The following is a 20284-nucleotide window of genomic DNA, read 5'->3' on the forward strand; positions in this document are numbered from 1 at the left end:
TTTTTTCAATATTTCTCTTCTAATTCTAAATGCTTTGTTCCTCCAGATTAATTTTGTTGTTTTTTCTAGCTCTATAAACTAATTGTTTGGTAGATTAATTGATATAGCATGAAATAAGTAAATTAATTTAGGCAGTGTTATCATTTTATGTTGGCTAATTCTGTTCATGAATAATTAATATTTTCCAGTTATAAAGATGTCTTTATTTGTGAAAAAAAATTTGGTAGTTGTATCCATTTAGTTCCACTGCATGTGTATGTATGTGCGTTTGTGTGTGTGTGTGTGTGTGTGTGTGTGTGTGTGCGTGCGTGTGTGTGTTGGCAAGAAGGCCCAAGTTGCTTAATAGTTTCTGTGGTTATTCTAAATGGAATTCACTTTCTATATCTTCCTGTTGGATCTTGTTGGTAAAATAAAGAAATGCTAATGATTTATGTGAGCTTATTTTATATCCTGCAACTTTGTTTACATTGCTCAATTAATTTTTAGTTGATTCTCAAGGGTTTTCTAAGTAAATCATCATAGCATCGACAAAAAACAATCAATAATTTTATTTCCTCTTTGCTTGTGCTTATTTCCTCTTTTCTTGTTTTATCACAATAGCTAGCATTTTTATCACTATAGCAAATATATTGGTGATAATGGATATTTTTGCTTTACTACTGATCTTATTGGAAAGGCTTCTAGTTTATTTACATTACATATAACTCTTTTGTGGGGGAAAATCTTGAGAACTTGGAATTTTCTGACCTACTCTGCCATCTTCCCAGAATCCTCTACTTACCAGATGTTTTTCCCCCTGATATGGTCTTCCAACACCCATGGTCATCTCCATGCCCTAAAGTCATTGAAGGAAGAACTTTGTCTCTTCTCTCCATCAAATTCCTTCATTTTCTCATCATTATCTCTTCTCAGTCCTTTGTTATCTACTTCTTATGTCCACCACTCCATGGAACTCGCCTTTCCTGTCTGCACTACTCAACTGAATATGCTCTCTCAAGGGACAACAAGGGCATCCCAATCATTAAGCCCAATGGACTTGATATTTTCAGTATTCATACCCCCTTGAATTTTCTGTAGCATATGACAATACTGCCTATTCTTACCTTCCACCCTTGGCTTAAGAAATAACATGCTTTTCTCATTCTCCTACTTCCCCTTTAACTGTTTCATCTTGGTCTTCTTTGGCACCATACAATTTTTCTATTCTCTGAAGGTAAATTTCCTATATGTTTTGCATTTGACCCTCTTCTCTCCTTTCATCCTCTCTTTCCCTCAGAAATTCCAGTTCACTCCATTAACTTCAGCTATTAAATGTATACAGATGACTCCCAAATCTATTTTTTCCAGCATTAAGGTTCTTCTAAGGTCACTCTCACTTGTCTTCCATACATCCCTACTTAGATGTCTTGTACCTCACATTCATCTATACCTCATATTCAACAAGACCAAAACCAAACATTTGATATCAGTCTAAAACTTGCTCTTCCAACAACTTCATTATTTGTGTTAGTGATAACACCATTCATCCAACCTTCAGTGTTAGAAATTTTGCCTTTCCTTCCCATTACTCATATTTTGTAAATCTGGTGTTAGTGGGAGATGTGAGATTGGAAATCAGTAGAGAGGCTAGGGCAGGATGGGTACACGTAAGAATCATCATCATAGAGATGCCAATTGAATCCGTGAAAACCAATGAAATCACCAAGTGAAGTAGTGCAGAAAAAGAAGAGAAGAGGGCCAAGGACAGAACTCTGTAAGATACCTACATCTAGAGGATGATCTGGTGTGTTGGTAAGCAAAATGGGCTCCTTAGCACATAGTTCAACAAGTGCCCTTGAAGAGTTTGGCTTTTGTTTGCTTTGAGTAATTCTGTGTATTTCATTGAGTCTTACTAAGTGCTAAGCCCCAGGCCCAAACCCCTATTAGGTGTTAACCAAACCTATGTGGGTGTGGATAGGTAACTAAGGTTGGGCCCAAGGTAGGGCTAACTCAGGCAAGGGCCTAGTTTACAAATGAGTTTGAGTGATGGGTTTGGGACATCAATGGCTTTTACACCACGTGGGTTTAAGTCAACTCTTTGTGACGATTTTAGGTCACGTGGGTGAGTCGCATGTGTGACTCACCCCTGACACTGAAAAAGATATAAAACCAGGGGCTGGCCTTCTCTTCTTGGGAGCTCTTTACCTACAGCAGTGGTGGCGAGCGTGACTCTGGGCCAGCCCTTGTTCCGAGCTCCCGGGCTGAACCTAGATGTTGGTAACTACGAATCTGTATTTGGTCTGTCTGTTGATGTCTGTAATTTGTTTGTAATTTGTTCTGAAGTTCAGGGTGCTGGCTTTTACCTCCCGGAACTAAGTGAATGATAGTGGTATGCTGCATTAAAGTCAGCTTCTCAACTCCTTTAACCTTGCTTTCCTTATTAAAGCCAATCAAAAGAACCTGTGCTTTTGCGGCATGCTGGCAGCTTTCCGGGTGCTGGCTGTTGGTGGATCTTACACCCCCACAGCAGCTGCTAGCCGGATTGTGGAAACATCTGGATTAAGATCCATCCCAGAGTACTGAGGAGTGATTTGGTAGGTAGAAGGAGAACCAAGAGAGAGCAGGGTCCTGAAAATCAAGAGAAGATAATGTCAAGAAGAGGGTGAGCAACAACGTCAGAAGCTACAAAGAAGTTGAGGGGAATGAGGATTGAGAGAAGGCCATTGGATTTGTCGAGATCCGTGGTAACTTTGGAGAGAGCAGTTTTGGTGGAGTGAGGAGATGAGAAGCTGGATTGTAAAGGGTTAAGAAAAAAGTCAGAGGGGAAGCTAGGTGGCCCAGTGAGAAGAGCACCCACCCTGGAGTCAGGAGGACCTGAATTCAAATCCGGCCTAAGACACTTGGCACACTTACTAGCTGTGTGACCTTGGGCAAGTCACTTACTCCCAATTGCTTTGCCTCTCCACTCCAAAAAAAAGAAGAAAGTAAGAGGAGGAAAACAGGGGGGTATCTATTGTGAATGGCTTTCTTAAGGGATCTGGCCACAAGAAGAGACACAGAACAACAGCTAGTGGATATGGAAGGACACAAGGGCATACTTGTAGGCAGTAGGAAAGGAGGTAGTAGATAGAAAGAGCTTGAGTTGTTACATTGTTGGTGGAGTTGTGAACTAATCCAGCCATGCTGGAGAGCAATTTGGAACTATGCCCAAGGGGCTATAAAAATGTCCATACCCTATGACCCAGCAATACCACTTCTAGGGCTGTACTCCAAAGAGATCACACAAGTGGGAAAGGGACCTGTAGATACAAAAATATTTATACCAGACCTTTTTGTAGTGGCAAAGAATTGGAAATCAAGGGGATGCCATCAATTGGGGAATGGCTAAACAAATTGTGGTATATGGATGCAATGGAATACTATTGTTCAATAAGAAATGAGGAGCAGACAGACTTTATTATAATCTGGAAAGACATATATGAACTGATGCTGAATGAAGGGAGCAGGACCAGGAGATCATTATACACAGTTACATACACACACTATGTAAAAGGACTAATTTTGATAGACTTGATTCTTCTCATCAATGCAAGGTTCAAAGACAGCTCCAAAAGACTCATGTGGAACAAAGATATGCACATCCAGAGAAAGAATTATTGAGTCTAAATGCTGACAGAGGCAAATTATTTGCTCCCTTTTTTCCCCCTTCTTTTTTGGTTTCATTTCTCCTTTCTCATGATTCATTCCATTGATTATAATTCTTCTTTACAACTGGAGTATTATGTAAATAAGTTCAATGTGAAGGTATATGTAGAACCTACATTGGATTGCATGCCATCTTGGAGAGGAGGGGGAAGAAGAGGGAAGGAGAAAAAATTCGGAACCCCAAAACTTGTGGAACTGAGTGATGTAAAGATAAAAAATAAATTTATCTTTAAAAAAGACCTTGGGGGGCAGAGCCAAGATGGTGGCTGGAAAGCAGGGAAAGCAGCTCCCCACTGAGTCCCTCCAAAAACCTGTGAAAATGTCTCTGAACCAATTCTAGAACTGCAGAACCCACAAAATAGCAGAGGGAAGCAGGGCTCCAGCCCAGGAAAGCCTGGATGGTCTCTGGGTAAGGTCTATCCCACACAGAGCTGGGAGCAGAGTGGAGCAGAGTAGAGCAGAGCCTAGCATGGGCGGCGTGGACCAACCAGACCAGGAGCCGGATGGAGCACGTCGTAGCGCCCTGAATAAGTGAGCTGCAGCAGTTACTAGACTTCTCAACCCACAAACACCAAAGACAACAGAGAAGGTTAGTAGGAAAAGCTGCAGGAGTGGAAGGAGTTTGGTTCGGCTACCGCCCCGGGGCAGCGGAGGTGGAGCAACTACATAAGTACAGCTGCAGTTACTTCTGGCCCCAGGCCCACCTGGTGGGAGGAATTAAGTGGTGGATCAGAGCACGATTTAAGAGCCTGCTGAAGATCTAACTCCAGTCTGGGTTGGGGGTCCTTGGGGAAGGAGGAGTGCTGGTGTGGCAGAGCTGGCGCATCTCCCCAAGTGTGGAACATAGTTCTCTTAACTCTACAAGCAGTCATACCCTGCTGAAAAACTCAAGGGTCAAGAAAGTTGGCTGGGAACATGGCCAGGCAGCGAAAACACACCCAGATTCAGTCTCAGACTCTGGAATCTTTCTTTGGTGGCAAAGAAAACCAAAACATACATCCAGAGGAAGTAAACAAAGTCAAAGAGCCTACAACAAAAGCCTTCAAGAAAAACATGAACTGGTCTCAGGCCATGGAAGAGCTCAAAAAGGATTTGGAAAAGCAAGTTAGAGAAGTAGAGGAAAAATTGGGAAGAGAAATGAGAAGGATGCAAGAAAACCATGAAAAACAAGTCAATGACATGCTAAAGGAGACCCAAAAAATACTGAAAAATACACTGAAGAAAACAACACCTTAAAAAACAGACTAACTCAAATGGCAAAAGTGCTCCAAAAAGCCAATGAGGAGAAGAATGCCTTGAAATGCAGAATTAGTCAAATGGAAAAGGAGGTCTAGAAGACCACTGAAGAAAATACTACCTTAAAAATTAGATTGGAACAAGTGGACTCTAGTGACTTTATGAGAAATCAAGATATTCTAAAACAGAACCAAAGGAATGAAAAAATGGAAGACAATGTGAAATATCTCATTGGAAAAACCATTGACCTGGAAAATAGATCCAGGAGAGAGAATTTAAAAATTATTGGACTACCTGAAAGCCATGATCAAAAAAGGAGCCTAGATATCATCTTTCAAGAAATTATCAAGGAGAACTGCCCTGATATTCTAGAGCCACAGGGCAAAATGTAAATTGAAAGAATCCACAGATCACCTCCTCAAATAGATCCCAAAAAGAAATCTCCTAAGAATATTGTTGCCAAATTCCAGAGCTCCCAGATCAAGGAGAAAATATTGCAAACAGCTAGAAAGAAACAATTTGAGTATTGTGGAAACATAATCATAATAATCCAAGATCTAGCAGCTTCTACATTAAGAGATTGAAGGGCTTGGAATATGATATTCCGGAGGTCAATGGAGCTAGGATTAAAACCAAGAATCACCTACCCAGCGAAACTGAGTATTATGCTCCAAGGCAAAATATGGACTTTCAACAAAATAGAGGACTTTCAAGCTTTCTCAGTGAAAAGACCAGAGCTGAATAGAAAATTTGACTTTCAAACACAAGAATCAAGAGAAGCATGAAAAGGTAAACAAGAAAAAGAACAAGAAAAAGAAATTGCAAGGGACTTACTAAAGTTGAACTGTTTTGTTTACATTCCTACATGGAAAGATAGCATGTATGATTCATGAGACCTCAGTATTAGGGTAGCTGAAGGGAATATGCATATATGTATATATGTTTATGTACATATATAGAAGTGAATGTGTATGTTTGTATATATCTATGTGTATATGTATATATATATATATATATATATATATATAGAGAGAGAGAGAGAGAGAGAGAGAGAGAGAGAGAGAGAGAGAGAGGACACAGGGTGAGTTGAAGATGAAGGGAAGATATCTAAAAGAAATAAAATCAAATTAAGGGATGAGAGAGGAACATACTGAGAGAGGGAGATAGGGAGAGATAGAATGGGGTAAATTATCTCACATAAAAGTGGCAAGAAAAAACAGTTCTGTAGGAAGAGAAGAGAAGGCAGGTGAGGGGGAATGTGTGAATCTTGCTCTCATCAGATTTGACCTGAGGAGGGAATACCATACATACTCAATTGGGTATCTTACCCCACAGGAAAAAAAAGGAGGAAGAAGATAAAAAAGGAGGGGATGATAGAAGGGGGGGAAGATGGGGGTGGAGGTAATCAAAAGCAAACACTTTTAAAAGGGGATAGGGTCAAGGGAGAAAATTCAATAAAGGGGGGTAGGTTAGGAAGGAGCAAAATATAGTGAGTCTTTCACAACATGAGTATTGTGGAAGGGTTATACATAATGATATGCATGTGGCCTGTGTTGAATTGCTTGACTTCTTAGGGAGGATGGGTGGGAAGTGAAGAGGGGAGAGAATTTGGAATTCAAAATTTTAAAAACAGATGTTCAAAAAAAAAGCTTTTGCATGCAACTAGAAAATAAGATACACAGGCAATGGGGTGTAGAAATTTATCTATCAATCTGAATGAAAATAATCAATGCTGAAAATTATATATATTAAATAAAAACTAAAAAAAAAAGAAATGAGGAGCAGACAGACTTCATTACTACCTGGAAAGATGTTTATGAACTGATGCTGAGTGAGGGGAGCAAAACCAGGAGATCATTATGTACGATTACAGACACACGATTTCTGTGATGACTAACTTTGAAAGACTTGGCTCTTCTCATCAATGCAAGGCTCTAAGACACCTCCAAAAGACTCTTGATGGAGAAAGCTATGCACATCCAGAGAAAGAATTATGCAGATTGAGGCAAATTATTTGCTCTCTTTTTTGGTTTCATTTCTTCTTTCTCATGATTCATTCCATTGGTTAAAATTCTTCTTTGCAACTAGACTATTATGTAAATATGTTCAAGGTGAAGGTGCATGTAGAATCTACATTGGATTACATGCCATCTTGATGGGGAGGGGGGAGGAGAGGGAAGGGAGAAAATTTGGAACTTAAAAACTTGTGGAACTGTTATAAACTAAAAATAAAAAAATAAATTTATTTAAAAAAAAGTAAAAAAAAATAAAAAATACCTTGAGTGGAGATGACAGAGGGAACAATTTGCTAGAGGAAACAGAATGAAATGGGATCACTTGTGCATATAGAAGGGTTATCCTTGGTTAAAAAGAAATAAGGCTACCTCTTCAAATGAGATGGTGAAGGTAACAGTGGCAAAAGGCATATGAATGATATGAGATGAGGAAGAAGAGAGAAGAGGGAGTTCATAGTGAATGGCCACATTTTAACTATAAAATCATTTTCTAAGGAAAAATATAATTCCTTCAAAAAACTAATCGAATTATCTTTGTTTTTCCTTGCCTTGAATTCTCTCCTTCTTATCTCCAACTCTTACTTTCCTGGCTTCCTTCACCTCAGATTAAATCCCTCCTTCTACCAGCAGCCTTCTGCAGGCTTAATCTTAGTGCCTTCCTTCCATGATTACTCCAATTTATCCTACATGTATCATGTTTGGACATAGTTGTTTGCATGTTGTGTCTCCTATTAGACTGTGGAGAGCCTTGAGGGCAGGGATTGTTTTCTGCCTTTCTTTTTATACCTAGTGCTTAGCATAGTGTCTAGCACATAGTGGGTGCTTAATAAATGCTTGTTGACTTGCCTGATTATAAATGCATCTGCTTGAAATCCAGAGGAAATTGTATGTTTACTACCTCAAGAATAAGGCATTGATAATTCATCAAGGACAAATTTCCCTGGGTCACAATGGAACATTTGGATTTCTTTTCCTAGAATTTTTGTGTGTATATATATGTGTGTGTGTGTGTGTGTGTATACATGTAAATATAGTAATATATATATATGTGTGTATACATATGTATGTATATATGTATATGTATGTATGTATGTATTCTCTTTTGTAAACCATGAAGCCCTTGCTTTGTAGTTTCCCATGTCTTTCAAACAGAAGGCAAAAAATAGGTATCTTCAGGTTCAAACATATCAGAAGCCCTGAAAATAGTCATCTCCTGCTGAAGTATATTGGAAATACCTTCATTCTTGAAGATCTACGGTTGTCCTTTCAAATTATTATCATGTCACGAAGTGAAAAGGAAGAATTTTAAAACATTCTGAAACTAACACTATGGCCCTGACGGGCCATATTGGTGTTAAACCAAGCATGCATTCTGTGCAGAAAAAAGAACCCTTACTTTCAGATGGGTGCGATTTGAAAGATAGCATGTTCCTGGAATAAGGTCAAACTTGAATGAAGTTACTCAAATGTGTGAACTTCCCAGCTAATACCTGCATTTGTTTTTTAAAAAAAAAAGGCATGAAGGATTTTTTTCACTTATCTTCTTTAGAAATGTTTCATTTCCCATCTGTTCCTGAAAAAAAGTTTTCATAATACCTTCTTGGAAGATCATCTTAATGAGTTATTGTGCGTGTGTGTGTGTTTGTGTGTCTGTGTTGTTGTTGTTGTTGTTGTTAGTGAAACAACTTAAGAACTCATGAAATGTGACAGATAGATAGGTACTCTTCTGATGATTTCCACACCATCCACTTTTTCCTCCCACCTTTTCGAAAAATCTTAATTATATCCATTGGTTTAATACCCATCCACTACTACTACCCCGTGAGACTTCTATGGTAACAAAGAAAAATAGTAAACCAACACCAGCAATGAGGTATTGCTTCTTCAAGCACATACAATCACTCCCACAGCCCCCCACCCACCCCTCCAATGAAAGGAAATATGTACATTTTCTCATCGCATTCCTAAGACTGAAGAGTAACAAAAATCACACAGTATTTAGCTTGATTTTAGCTTTTTTTTCATCACTGTAGCTGTTGCGTGTCCTGCTTCCTTACCTCTATGTCATTCGGTTTCAATTCATGCAAGTCTTGACATGATTCTATAAAGGCCTCATATTCTTTACTTCTTATGGCACAATAATATTCCTTTACACTCATATAACATAATTTGTTCATCTATTCCTTCGACATAACCTTCTTTTTTGCCTCATATTTTCAAGCTATCTCTAAAGAGACTAGAAAATTGAAGTTGGTGTATAATTACAGGGAGGGCACCAAGTCTAATACTAATAATGCATCATTGTCATGAGGTGACGCACAGTTCTCAAAGGCTTTAAGAACACAGTACATGTTTTAATAGTTCCTACACAGGCTTTAACTATGGACATAGTGACCAATTGCTTTTCTGTCATTAAAGGTTTAGTCTAACCAGGTTGAGAGAGGCTCATCACTGGAGTCATGGCCACTTGAAAGGATGTATTTTTTTAATTTTATTTGCTCTTTTCTACAGCAAATGGTAAATAACCTGCTAAAATGCAGAGAGCTTACCTACACAAATGAAATAAAAGAGTGTAAAGGGACCTCAGAGGTCCCCCCATTTTACAGATGAAGAATTTAAAGTCCAGAGAGGTTGTGACTTGCCTGAGGTGACAGATGAAGTAAGTGGAATTTCATCCTGTGGCAGAGCAAGGGGTCGATGTTAGATTTACATGAGAAATCAGATAAAAATCATGTATAATCAAAATTACCCTTGAAAATCCCTTAAACACTCACAAAGTTCAGGATTTTTAGGCAGTAATAGCTGGAAAAGGGTTAGTATCTCCTCCTAAGTAAGCAGTCTGTATCAAAATATACATGAATCCGAGATAATTACTATGAAAACAATTGAACATAAATTTTCTTTTTCAATACATATGACTCAGCTTTGGTCTGGAGGGAGGCAGGAACCACTTCTGCTCAACAAGAAGAAAACAAAACAAAAGAAAAAGACAAACAAAAGCTTAGCTACCGTAGGCAGAATACTCTTGAAAGTGCTTCAAATATAAGCATGATCATATTAGACAGTGATCACCCTAGCATATAACTGTTCATTCCTTTTCTTTGCCATGAAGCAAGAGAAAATAAAAAGAAATAAAAATACCACAACAGGTGCTTTCTATCTAACTAGAATGCTACAGAGACCAACTAAGGTTATCCCTTTCAATAGCTGTGTTAGACCAGGCAGAAGTCTAGACCATCTGGGGGAATAAAGAGGAAATTCTAAAATCACACTCAATGCATTGAAATGCTAACACTGTGAAGGCACACAGGAAGTGAGATTGATGGAGGGAACAGTAGATTCCCATTTCTCATCTCGTGCTAGTTCTAGGACATATGGAGACTATTCAAATTACTTTTTCTCTCCATTCTGTTTTTGTCCGGTGAATCTAGCTGAATTTACATGAGATAAATGTGCCTGTGATATGACAGTATTATAAGTAGTAGAGCTGGGGAGATTTCTGTGTTACATTGCCAGAAATGTGGCAGATTAAATACTTTGCCCAAATCACTTCAACCCTCCAACTCTCCCTCCTCCCAAGGAAGTATGCATCAGATGTAGCATAATCAGACTTAAACCCACTGGGGAAGAAGAGGGGATTCCTGACAGATAAAAACCATTTGTGAATTACCACAGAGAACTAAAATTCTTAGAGTTCTTCCTTTGTCCCCTTCTTCCATCAACATTCATGTTCTAGCATTAAGATAACAAGAAAATTCACAGACTCATGTAGGACCAGATGTACTGCTGCTGTGATAACTGTTGTGAATGCCCTCATCCTGTAAAGAAGTAGTGGGCACTGATTCTTCCCAGTCACATAAAGGAGAAGGAAAAAAGCAGAAGGAAGCACCAGAGAAGGAAGCAGGGATTGCCGTTGTGAGTAGTTGTACTGAGTCTGAAACTTAACCAAAATCAGTGATGTCCCACTTGAGGATACTAAAGGTAGAAACTCAGGCCAGCAGACCTTTGGTTAACCAGTGTGAAGAGGCTAGGGCAGCCTTATAATCTAACTGAAGATGCCTACCAATCAGCAATATGGCAAAAAAGTGATGGAAGAAGGCAACCTTCTTTTTCCCCCTTACATTTTTTGGAGATCATTCCAACATAATTGACTCATATCTATGCCTTTTGTCTATGTAAGCTCCTTTTAATTGACCTAATAATGATAAGCCCCATAGATCACTGCCTTATCATAGTTCAATGAAACAATGAGCTATGCCATGTAGGATTACGCAAGATGGACAAACAGCAATCCACTGGAGAAGGAAACAGCAAACCACGCAAGTATCTTTGCCAAGAAAAAACCCATGGATAATACTAAAATGATAAAAGAGATGATATCAGAAGATGAGCCCCTTAGACCAAAAGGTGTCCAATACATTACTGTGGAAAAGCGGAAGATAACTACAAGTAACTCCAATATTAATAAATTGTCTGGGCCAAAGTCAAAAGGAAAGTCAGCTGCAAATGCATGTGGTGACCAAGGGAAAGTTTAATGCTGTAAAGATCAATATTACATAGGAGCTTGGAAGGTAAGATTTATGAAACAAGGTAAGCTGGATATAGTCAGACAGGAGATGGAAAGTTTAAATCTAGACATCTTGAGTGTCAGTGAAATTAAATGGACAGGTATAAGTGAATTTAACCAGGTAATCACCATATATACTCCTATAAGCAAGAATCACTTAGAAGAAATGGAATAGCCCTGTGGTCAATATAAAGGTGAGAAAAACAATACTGGGGTATAATCTCAAAAGTGAAAGAATGATATCTGTTTGAATCCCAGTCAAACTCTCCAACATCATGGTAATAAAAGTCTATATGCCTACCAATGATGTTGAAGAGGCAAGTTGATCAATTCTATGAAGACCTACATCTTCTAGAAATAACACCAACAAGATGTCACATTCATCATAGAGGATTGGAATGCTAAAGCAGAAAATCAAAGAGATAATTGGAATGATGGGCAAGTTTGGCCTTGGAGTACAAGGAGGGCAGAGATTAATAGGGTTTTGTCAAGATAATTCACTGACCATAGCAAACATGCTTTTTCAACCATCCAAAAGGTGACTCAACACATGGACATTACCAGATAGTCAATAAAGAAATCAGATTTGTTATATACTTTGAAAACAAATGTGGAGAGGCTCTATATAATCAGTTAAAACAGGATCTGAAGCTGACTGTGGCTCAAATCATGAGCTCCTTATTGGAAAATTCAGACTTAAATTGAAGAAAGGGAAAACCATCAGACCACATAGCTGTGACCGAAATAACATCCCTTATGAATATGAAGTGGAGGTGATGAATAGATTTAAGGGATTAGATCTGGTAGAGTGCTTGAAGAACTATGGACAGAGGTTTAAAATATTGTAGAGGAGGCAGCAATAAAAAATATTACAAAGAAAAAGAAAAGCAAGAAAAATGGCTTCTGACAAAGTTTTACAAATAGCTGAGAAAAGAAGGAAAGCAAAAGAGAGAGGAGAAAGAGAAAGGTATACCCAACTCAATGCAGAATTCCAGAGAGTATAAAGGAGAGAAAAGAAGGCTTTCTTAAGTGAGCAATGCAAAAAATGGAAGAAAATAACAGATCAGGAGGAAAAGGATATCTCTTCAAGAAAATTAGAGATATAAGGGAAACATCTCATGTCAAAAAGGGTGTGATAAAAGACAAAAATGGAAGGGAATTAACAGAAGCAAAAGAGATTAAGAAGAGGTATCAAGAAGACAGAAAAAGCTATACAAGAAAGATTTTGATATCACCAGTAACCATGATGGTGTGGTTACTGATCCAGACTTCCTAGAGAATGAAGTCAAGAGGGCCTTAGGAAGCATTCCGAACAATAAGGCGAGTGGAAGTGACAGAATCCCAGCTGAGCTGTTTAAAATCCCAAAAGATGATGCTGGCAAAGTGATTCCCTCAATATGCCAACAAATTTGGAAAACTCAACAGTGGCCACTGGTTTGGAAAAGATCAGTTTACATCCCAGTCCTAGGAAAAGGAAATACCTAGAAATGGTCAAATCACTAAGCAATTCTATTTATTTCACATGCAAGGAAGGTTATGCTTAAGATCCTACAAGTTAGGTTTCAACAATAATGTGAATGAAGAATTACCAGGAGAACAGGCTGGTTTTTGAACAGGCAGAGGAACTAGAGACCAAATTGCTAACATTTGCTGGACTATGGAGAAGGCAAGGGAGTTCCAGAAAAACAACTACTTCTGCTTAATTGACTACAACACTTGACTACAACACTTAATTGACTAAAACACTTGACTTAGTGGATTGTAAAAAAATGTTGCAAGTCCTCAAAGAAATAGGAGTACCAGATCATCTTACTTGTCTCTAAGGAACCTGTATGCAAGTCAAGAAGCAACAGTTAGATACAAACATGGAACAACTGATTGGTTTAAGATTTGAAAAGAAGTATAAGACTGTATATTGTCATTTTATTTATTTAACTAATATGCAGAGTATATCATGGGAAATGCCAGGCTAGATGAATCAAAAGCCAGAATTAAGATTGCCAAGAGAAATATCAACAGTCTCAGATACACAGATGATACCACTCTGGTAGCAGAAAGTGAAGAGGAATCAAGAAGCTGCTTGATGAGGCTGAAAGAAGAGACTGTAAAAGCTGGCTTGAAGCTGAACATCAAAAAAAAACTAAGATCTTGCAACTGGGCCCATCACTTCCTGGAAAATAGAGGGAGGAGAAATAGAAGCAGTGTCAGATTTTATATTCTTGGACTCAAAGATCACTGTGAACAGCGACTGCCACTATGAAATTAAAAGGTACTTGCTTCTTGAAAGGAAAGCTGTGGGAAATCTGAATAGCATACTGAAAAACAGAGACTTCACCAGGCTGACAGAGGTCCATATAGTCAAAACTATGGTTTTTCCAGTAACAATGTATGGCTGTGAGAATTGGAGTATAAGGAAAGCTGAGCACCATAGAACTGACACTTTTAAATTGTGGAGGTGTTGGATAAGTCTCCTGGCCAGCAAGGAGGTCAAATGAGTCAATGCTTAAAGAAACTAATTCAGGCTGCTCACTGAAAGGTCAAATGCTGAAGCTGAAGCTTAGATACTTTGGTCAAATAATGAGAAGATGAGACTCATTGAAAAAGACTCTGATTTTGGGAAAGATTGAAGGCAAAAGTAAAAGGGGATGGCAGAGGATGACATGGATAGATAGTGTCATGGAAACAATGAACATGAACTTGAACAGACTTAGAGAGATAAGGGAGGATGGAAAGGCTGCTGGTATGGTCCATGGGGCTACAAAGAGTTGACATGACTGAACAACTGAACAAAGCAACAAAAATAATGATAAAGTTCTTAGACATTACATGTATTATCTTCCCATACAGGAATGTAAACAATTTAATTGTATTGAGAACATAATGACTACTTTTTAATTTTTACCTTTTTATGTTTCTCTTGAGTCTTCTATTTGAATGTCAAATTTTCTGTTCATCTCTGGGCTTTTCATCAGGAAGGCTTCAAAGTCCTCTATTTCATTAAATAGCTACTTTTTCCCCTGAAAGTTTACACTCAGTTTTGCTGGGTAGTTTATTCTTCATTGTAATCCTGGCTCCTTTGCCTTCAGTCATGTTCCAAGCCCTCCATTCTTTTAACATGAAAGCCACTAAATATTGTGTGATCCTGATTATAGCTCCACAATATTTGAACTGTTTTTTCTGGCTGCTTGAAGTATTTTCTCTTTGACCTGGGAGTTCTGGAATTTGGCTATGAGATTCCTTGTAGTTTTCATTTGGGGATCTCTTTCAGGAAATGATTGATGGATTCTTTCAATTTCAGATGGCAAAAATCTGGCTGTAAGATATCAGGATGGTTTTCTTTGATAATGTCTTGCAATATATCTAGGATCTTTCTTTGATCATGACTTTTAGATAATCCTGTAATTCTTAAATTTTCTCTCCTTGATTTATTGTTCAGGTCAGTTGTTTTTCTGATAAGATTTTTCACATTTTCTCCTATTTTTCTAAGCCTTTGACTTTATTTTATTGTTTCTTCCTGTCTCATGAAGTCATTAGCTCCCACTTGCCCAATTTTAATTTTTAGGGAGTTATAATTTTTCAGTGAGATTTTCAAACTCTGTTTTCCATTTGGCCAATTCTGCTTTTTAAGTAGTTCTTTTCTTCAATAAATTTTCCTGCCCCTTTTACCATCAGGATAATTCCAATTTTTAAGGTGTTATTTTCTTTAGTATTTGATATGCCTCTTTTACCAAACTGTTGACTCTCTTTTCAAAATTTTCTTACATCACTCTCATCTTTTCTTAATTTTTCCTCTACCACTAATCTTTAACTCTTCCAGGAATTCTTGTTTGGTTTGGGTCCAATTAGCATTTTCTGAAGCTATTTTGGTAGCTGTTTTCACACTGTTATCTTCTGAGTTTATGTCTTAGTCTTTCCCGCCACTGTGGTAGATATTTTTTATGGTCAAGTTCTTTTTGTTGTCATTCTTTGCTTATTTTTTCGGTTTATTTCTTGACTGGGAACTTTATATTAAAGTAGGGCTCTGTTCACCTGGGGGTGGGGAAGCATTGTCCCAAGCTTCAGGCTTTTTGTGCTGCTTGCTTTCAGAGCTAGTTCTGAGGGACTCAAGTTTTTGATGCTTCCAAGTTTATATGATTCCGGCAGAGATGTGGTCACTGCTCTCTTGGTCTGTACTCTGGTCTTTACCAAGGAATGGTTCCTGGTCCCTCAGCAGCTGTATGCACTAGCATTCCTTTCTGCTTTGGCACTGTGACCAAGGCCTCTTCTCCTTTGTGACTGACCCCCAGCACTCCTCTTTACCTTGGAAGTATGACTCAGAACCGCATATGGACAATAGAGCGGCCAATCAGTGCCAGCTATGCCCAGTGCCAGCCAAGGGTTCCTGCTAATCTTTTTTCTGACCAGTTGCCAGATCCCCTCCCAGGCTCTGTGATGAAAGCTCCTGAAGCTACTTCTGCTGCTAAGGCTTCTGTTGCCTCCCTATGTGTGGCTCCAGGAAGACATCCACCAGACTCCCACCCAGTGTTACAGACTTCTCCTGCCTACCTCTTAAGTTTTCTTATGCTAGAAAAACATCTCACCCTGAATTTTTGTTGGCTGTGTCACTCCTAAATTTGATTTGAAGTGTTATATTAAAGTTATTTGGAGGGAATTGTTGGGAGAGTTCACCTGTGTGGCTACCCCTAATCACATCTTGGTTCAAAATGTCAACAATATTAAAAGATTATGTGAACCTTATTCAAGCCAGTGACTGATCTTGAATATAGAATATGAAGAGATAATTTAAGGATCGTGTCTCTTCCCAGGGAAAAAAATAAAATCAAAATCAAAAATACCAATGAAGGAAAAAAAAAACTCTCCAGAACTTCTGAAAACAAACAACAAAACATCAGTGGAAAGAATATATGGATAAGAGCCAGACAGAAATAAAAGTGCTTCAATCTTCGAGGCCAGTAGTGGTCATATTAACAATTTCAATGGCAAATGAGAAATTTTGTGAGCATATATGAGAAAGACCTTCAGATAGGAAGAAAATAACATCTGAATAACACAGTGCTTTGATACTCTAAAAATCATAGAAACTCAAAGTATGACCAGAAACTATACTACCTGCAAATCTGAGCTGAGTCACCAGTGAAAAAAGATACACATTGAACAGTATGGACACATTTGAAACATCCTTTTGAAAAATACAGAGGTGAGGGGAGTCAAAGTTTTCTTTGGGGGAGGGTTAAAGTAGGAGTGTTGAGAAACTGATGTAAAGGGAGGTCGAATGACTTGCCCAGGGACACACAGCTAGTATCTAAAATTGGAGTTGAACTCAGGACTATCTGACTCCAAACCCAGCACTCAACTCACTCTGTCTGCTGGCTATCTTTAGCAGTTCTGGAACTGGAAGAGAAAGTGGGGAGACTAAAATTTAGGAAGACGTTTTTTCTTACCTTTTTGACCAGACCTCTCCCATTTTCCACTCTGGCCTTGAAGTCATCATACTCAATTTAATGTTTTGCTATCAATGCATGAACTGCAATATAATTCCACAGAAACATATTCTTCATCCTTTGTTGTTTGCTTCATTCAGACACATCAACAAAAATATTCTTGTCTTTGAATGACAGTGAGCTTGGTAAATCTCTATCACATGGTCTATTTGACTTGGTATTTCTGTCACATTTTACAACAGTGTTTAGTCTGGACTGCTCTTGTATAATGAGAGCAAATCTATTTCCTTGTTCTGGTACCCAATTTAAGAGAGAATGGTTTTAGTTCCTTTGCTACTAAAAAACTTCTGAGTCTGAACACAGTCGTTTGATATTTTCTCAATGGATTTTGCATCATTTTGGGGGGTAATTTGTCTTTGCAGAGATGTTCCAAATGGGTCTGGAAATGTAGACATAATGTCGAGGCTCTTCAAAAGTAGCTTAATTTTTCCTAGGGACAATCACACTTAATGATCAAAGAAAACCAAGCAGACATAGTAGATGTAGGCAAACATATCTTTAGCTAAGGCACACACAGGTATAATTGATAGCACAATAAGATGCCCCCTGGGAAGACCAGTGATAATGATTGATTTGCCTTTGGACCCCTTTACATTAGGATTGTCACATACAGATAAATTCATGTAGATGAAAAATATAAATAAGTTCATTTCTCTTCCTATTTTCAGTATTGACTTTCTAGCTGCTTCTTTTCATCATAAGTGAATTTATTTGTTCTCCCCTTTTGGTAACCCCTCCCTTGCTCTTTCAGAGAAAGAGAACTCTGAATTCCAGCCATCAATCATTAATCGGTAGCTAATGTTCCTGGCCATTGTTTCCTATCCTGTGGCCATTGGTTAGCCACTTAAGTAACAGGGAGCTAGTACATTTGCCCTGAATGATCAAATGGTGTTTTTCACAATATGACTCTGAATTCTGAGGCACAAAATCCTGAGCCTACACAAGACTGCATTTAAAGGAATAAACAGAATGGAAGCCTTGAGTTGGTGGCTGACTTGTCCCTCTTTCCCTTCTGTCTGCAAGTCTTCTCATATTTCAAGGTCATTGGCGAACTTCACCTGGCATACCTTCTCCAATGCTTTGAGGAGGGTATTTTCTCCTGATCTTACAAAATATTGAAAACAAAACCCCAAGAATTCTCATTTAGACAGATTGGTTCTTCTCAAAGAATGTCAAAACACACAAACACACAGACACACACAGAGAAAAATATACAGTGAATCGGCAGCTCCTGAAAAATGAAGAAATTAATGCACCTTTGATGCATATGCATAGAAAGTAGTTTATTCATAGGCTAATTATCCAGTCACTCAGAAAGGCTTTTTTGATACCTACTGTGTGCAGTAAGATATCCTGTATAGAGCTGAGATACAAAAAATAATTACAAAGTCCAGTTCCTTCAGAGGCTTATGATGTAGTTTATTAAATTATTTTCCCCATATATTATTTTTTCATGTTTCAAAGTCAATGAATTACAAAATGGTGATCCACAAATTATGTTCACAAAAATAAAAGGTTAAATAAACCAGTTTGATGAAATAACTGACTGATAGCAGATTGAATTTTTCCTTTTGTGATTTACTGCTTGTTAAGGTAGAGAAAGGATGTGTGTTTTAACTTCAATAATATTAAACCATCATTGACTTAAGACTTGTCACTTTTTTGTGGTGTTGCCTCCATTAACATAACAGTCATGGTATTCTCATCATGTCGAGAAAAATGGAATGAAGCTTGCATCAGAGAGGATGATAAAGTTATCCCAGAGCAACATGTCGTGGTGCCGGGAAGCATTTGAGCCAGTAGCACTGCGGAGTTCTTTCTTTGTGCCAACTGTATACAAGCTTTCTGTTTCGTGTTTCATCATAGGATTTTCTGAGTAGAAATTTAAAGCTGGAAAAGATTTTAGGGTTCTTCTAGTCCAATCTCCCAATTATAGAGCTTAGGAAACTGTGGTCCACAGAAGTAAAGTGAAATGACAACAGTCCCATTGGGAATAGGGAATAGGGGTGGGATTTGAAAGCAAGTCCTCTCATCCCAATGCCCCTTTTCACTGCACAATGCTGCCCCTTGATATAACCAGGATTTACATTTTACTGGACTTCTTTCAAACAGGATAATATTCTCCTTTAGAGATTCTGTCTTTCCTCTAATTTCTTTGCTGGTAGATAGATAGAGCACTGCATCTGAAATAAGTAAGCCCTGAGTTCCAATCCTGCCTCACACACGTTCTAGATGTGGAACCCTGAGAAAATCATTTAAACCATGTCTGCCTCAGTTTCCTCAGCAGTAAAAATGGGAAATTATGTCACCCATCTCCCACGGTTACTGTGAGGATAAAATGAGATAATATAGCATGATGCCTGGCACATAGGAGGCATTTAATAAATGCTTATTCCCTTCCCTTTCAAACTTATATAGTAGTGCTTCTTAATCTGGAGTCTGTGAACTATTTTTTACTATCTTAATCATTATTTCATGATAGTTGGTTTTATTTGTAACCCTATGTATTTAAAATATTACTCTGAGAAGAGGTTCGTCCAGTCTGCCAAACTGGTCTGTGACACAAAAAAGATAGAGAAACCCCCATTCTACCTTACTGGTGTTCAGTGAGGTTGAGGTCTTTATTGTGCTCTTTGCAGACAATACCATTCTGACAGCCGAAAGTGAAGAACTAAGATGCCTCTTTATGTGGGCAAAAGATGAGAGTGTGAACTCTGGCTTGAAGCCGAACATCAGAAAAAATAAGACCTTGTTAACTGGGCCCATCACTCCCTGGAAAATAGAAGGAGAAGAAAGCGAAGCAGTGTCAGATTTTATATTTTTGGGATCAAAGATCACTGCAGACCATCACCCCAGCCATGAAATTAAAAGATGTTTGAACATTGGAAGGAAAACTATGGAAAATCTAGACAGCATACTAAAAAGCCAAGATATCAAGATCCATATAGTCAAGCTACGGTTTTTCCAGCAGTGATGTATGGTTCTGAGATTTGGACTATCAGGAAAATTGAACATCGCAAAATAGGAGAAGACTTTTGAGAGTTCCTTGGATAGCAAAGTATCAAATCAGTCAGTACTTTAAAAAAATTAATTGAGGCTATTCACTGGAAGGTCAAATACTGAAGCTGGAGCTTAAATACTTTGGCTACATAGTGAGAAGATGAGACTCATTGAAAAAGACCCTACTATTGGCAAAGATGGAAGGCAAAAGTAAAAGGAGATGGCAGAGGATGAGATGGATAGATAGTGTCATGGAAACATGAACTTGGACAAAGTTAGAG

Source organism: Trichosurus vulpecula, chromosome 2 (assembly GCF_011100635.1).
Source record: "Trichosurus vulpecula isolate mTriVul1 chromosome 2, mTriVul1.pri, whole genome shotgun sequence".
Taxonomy (NCBI): Eukaryota; Metazoa; Chordata; class Mammalia; order Diprotodontia; family Phalangeridae; genus Trichosurus; species Trichosurus vulpecula.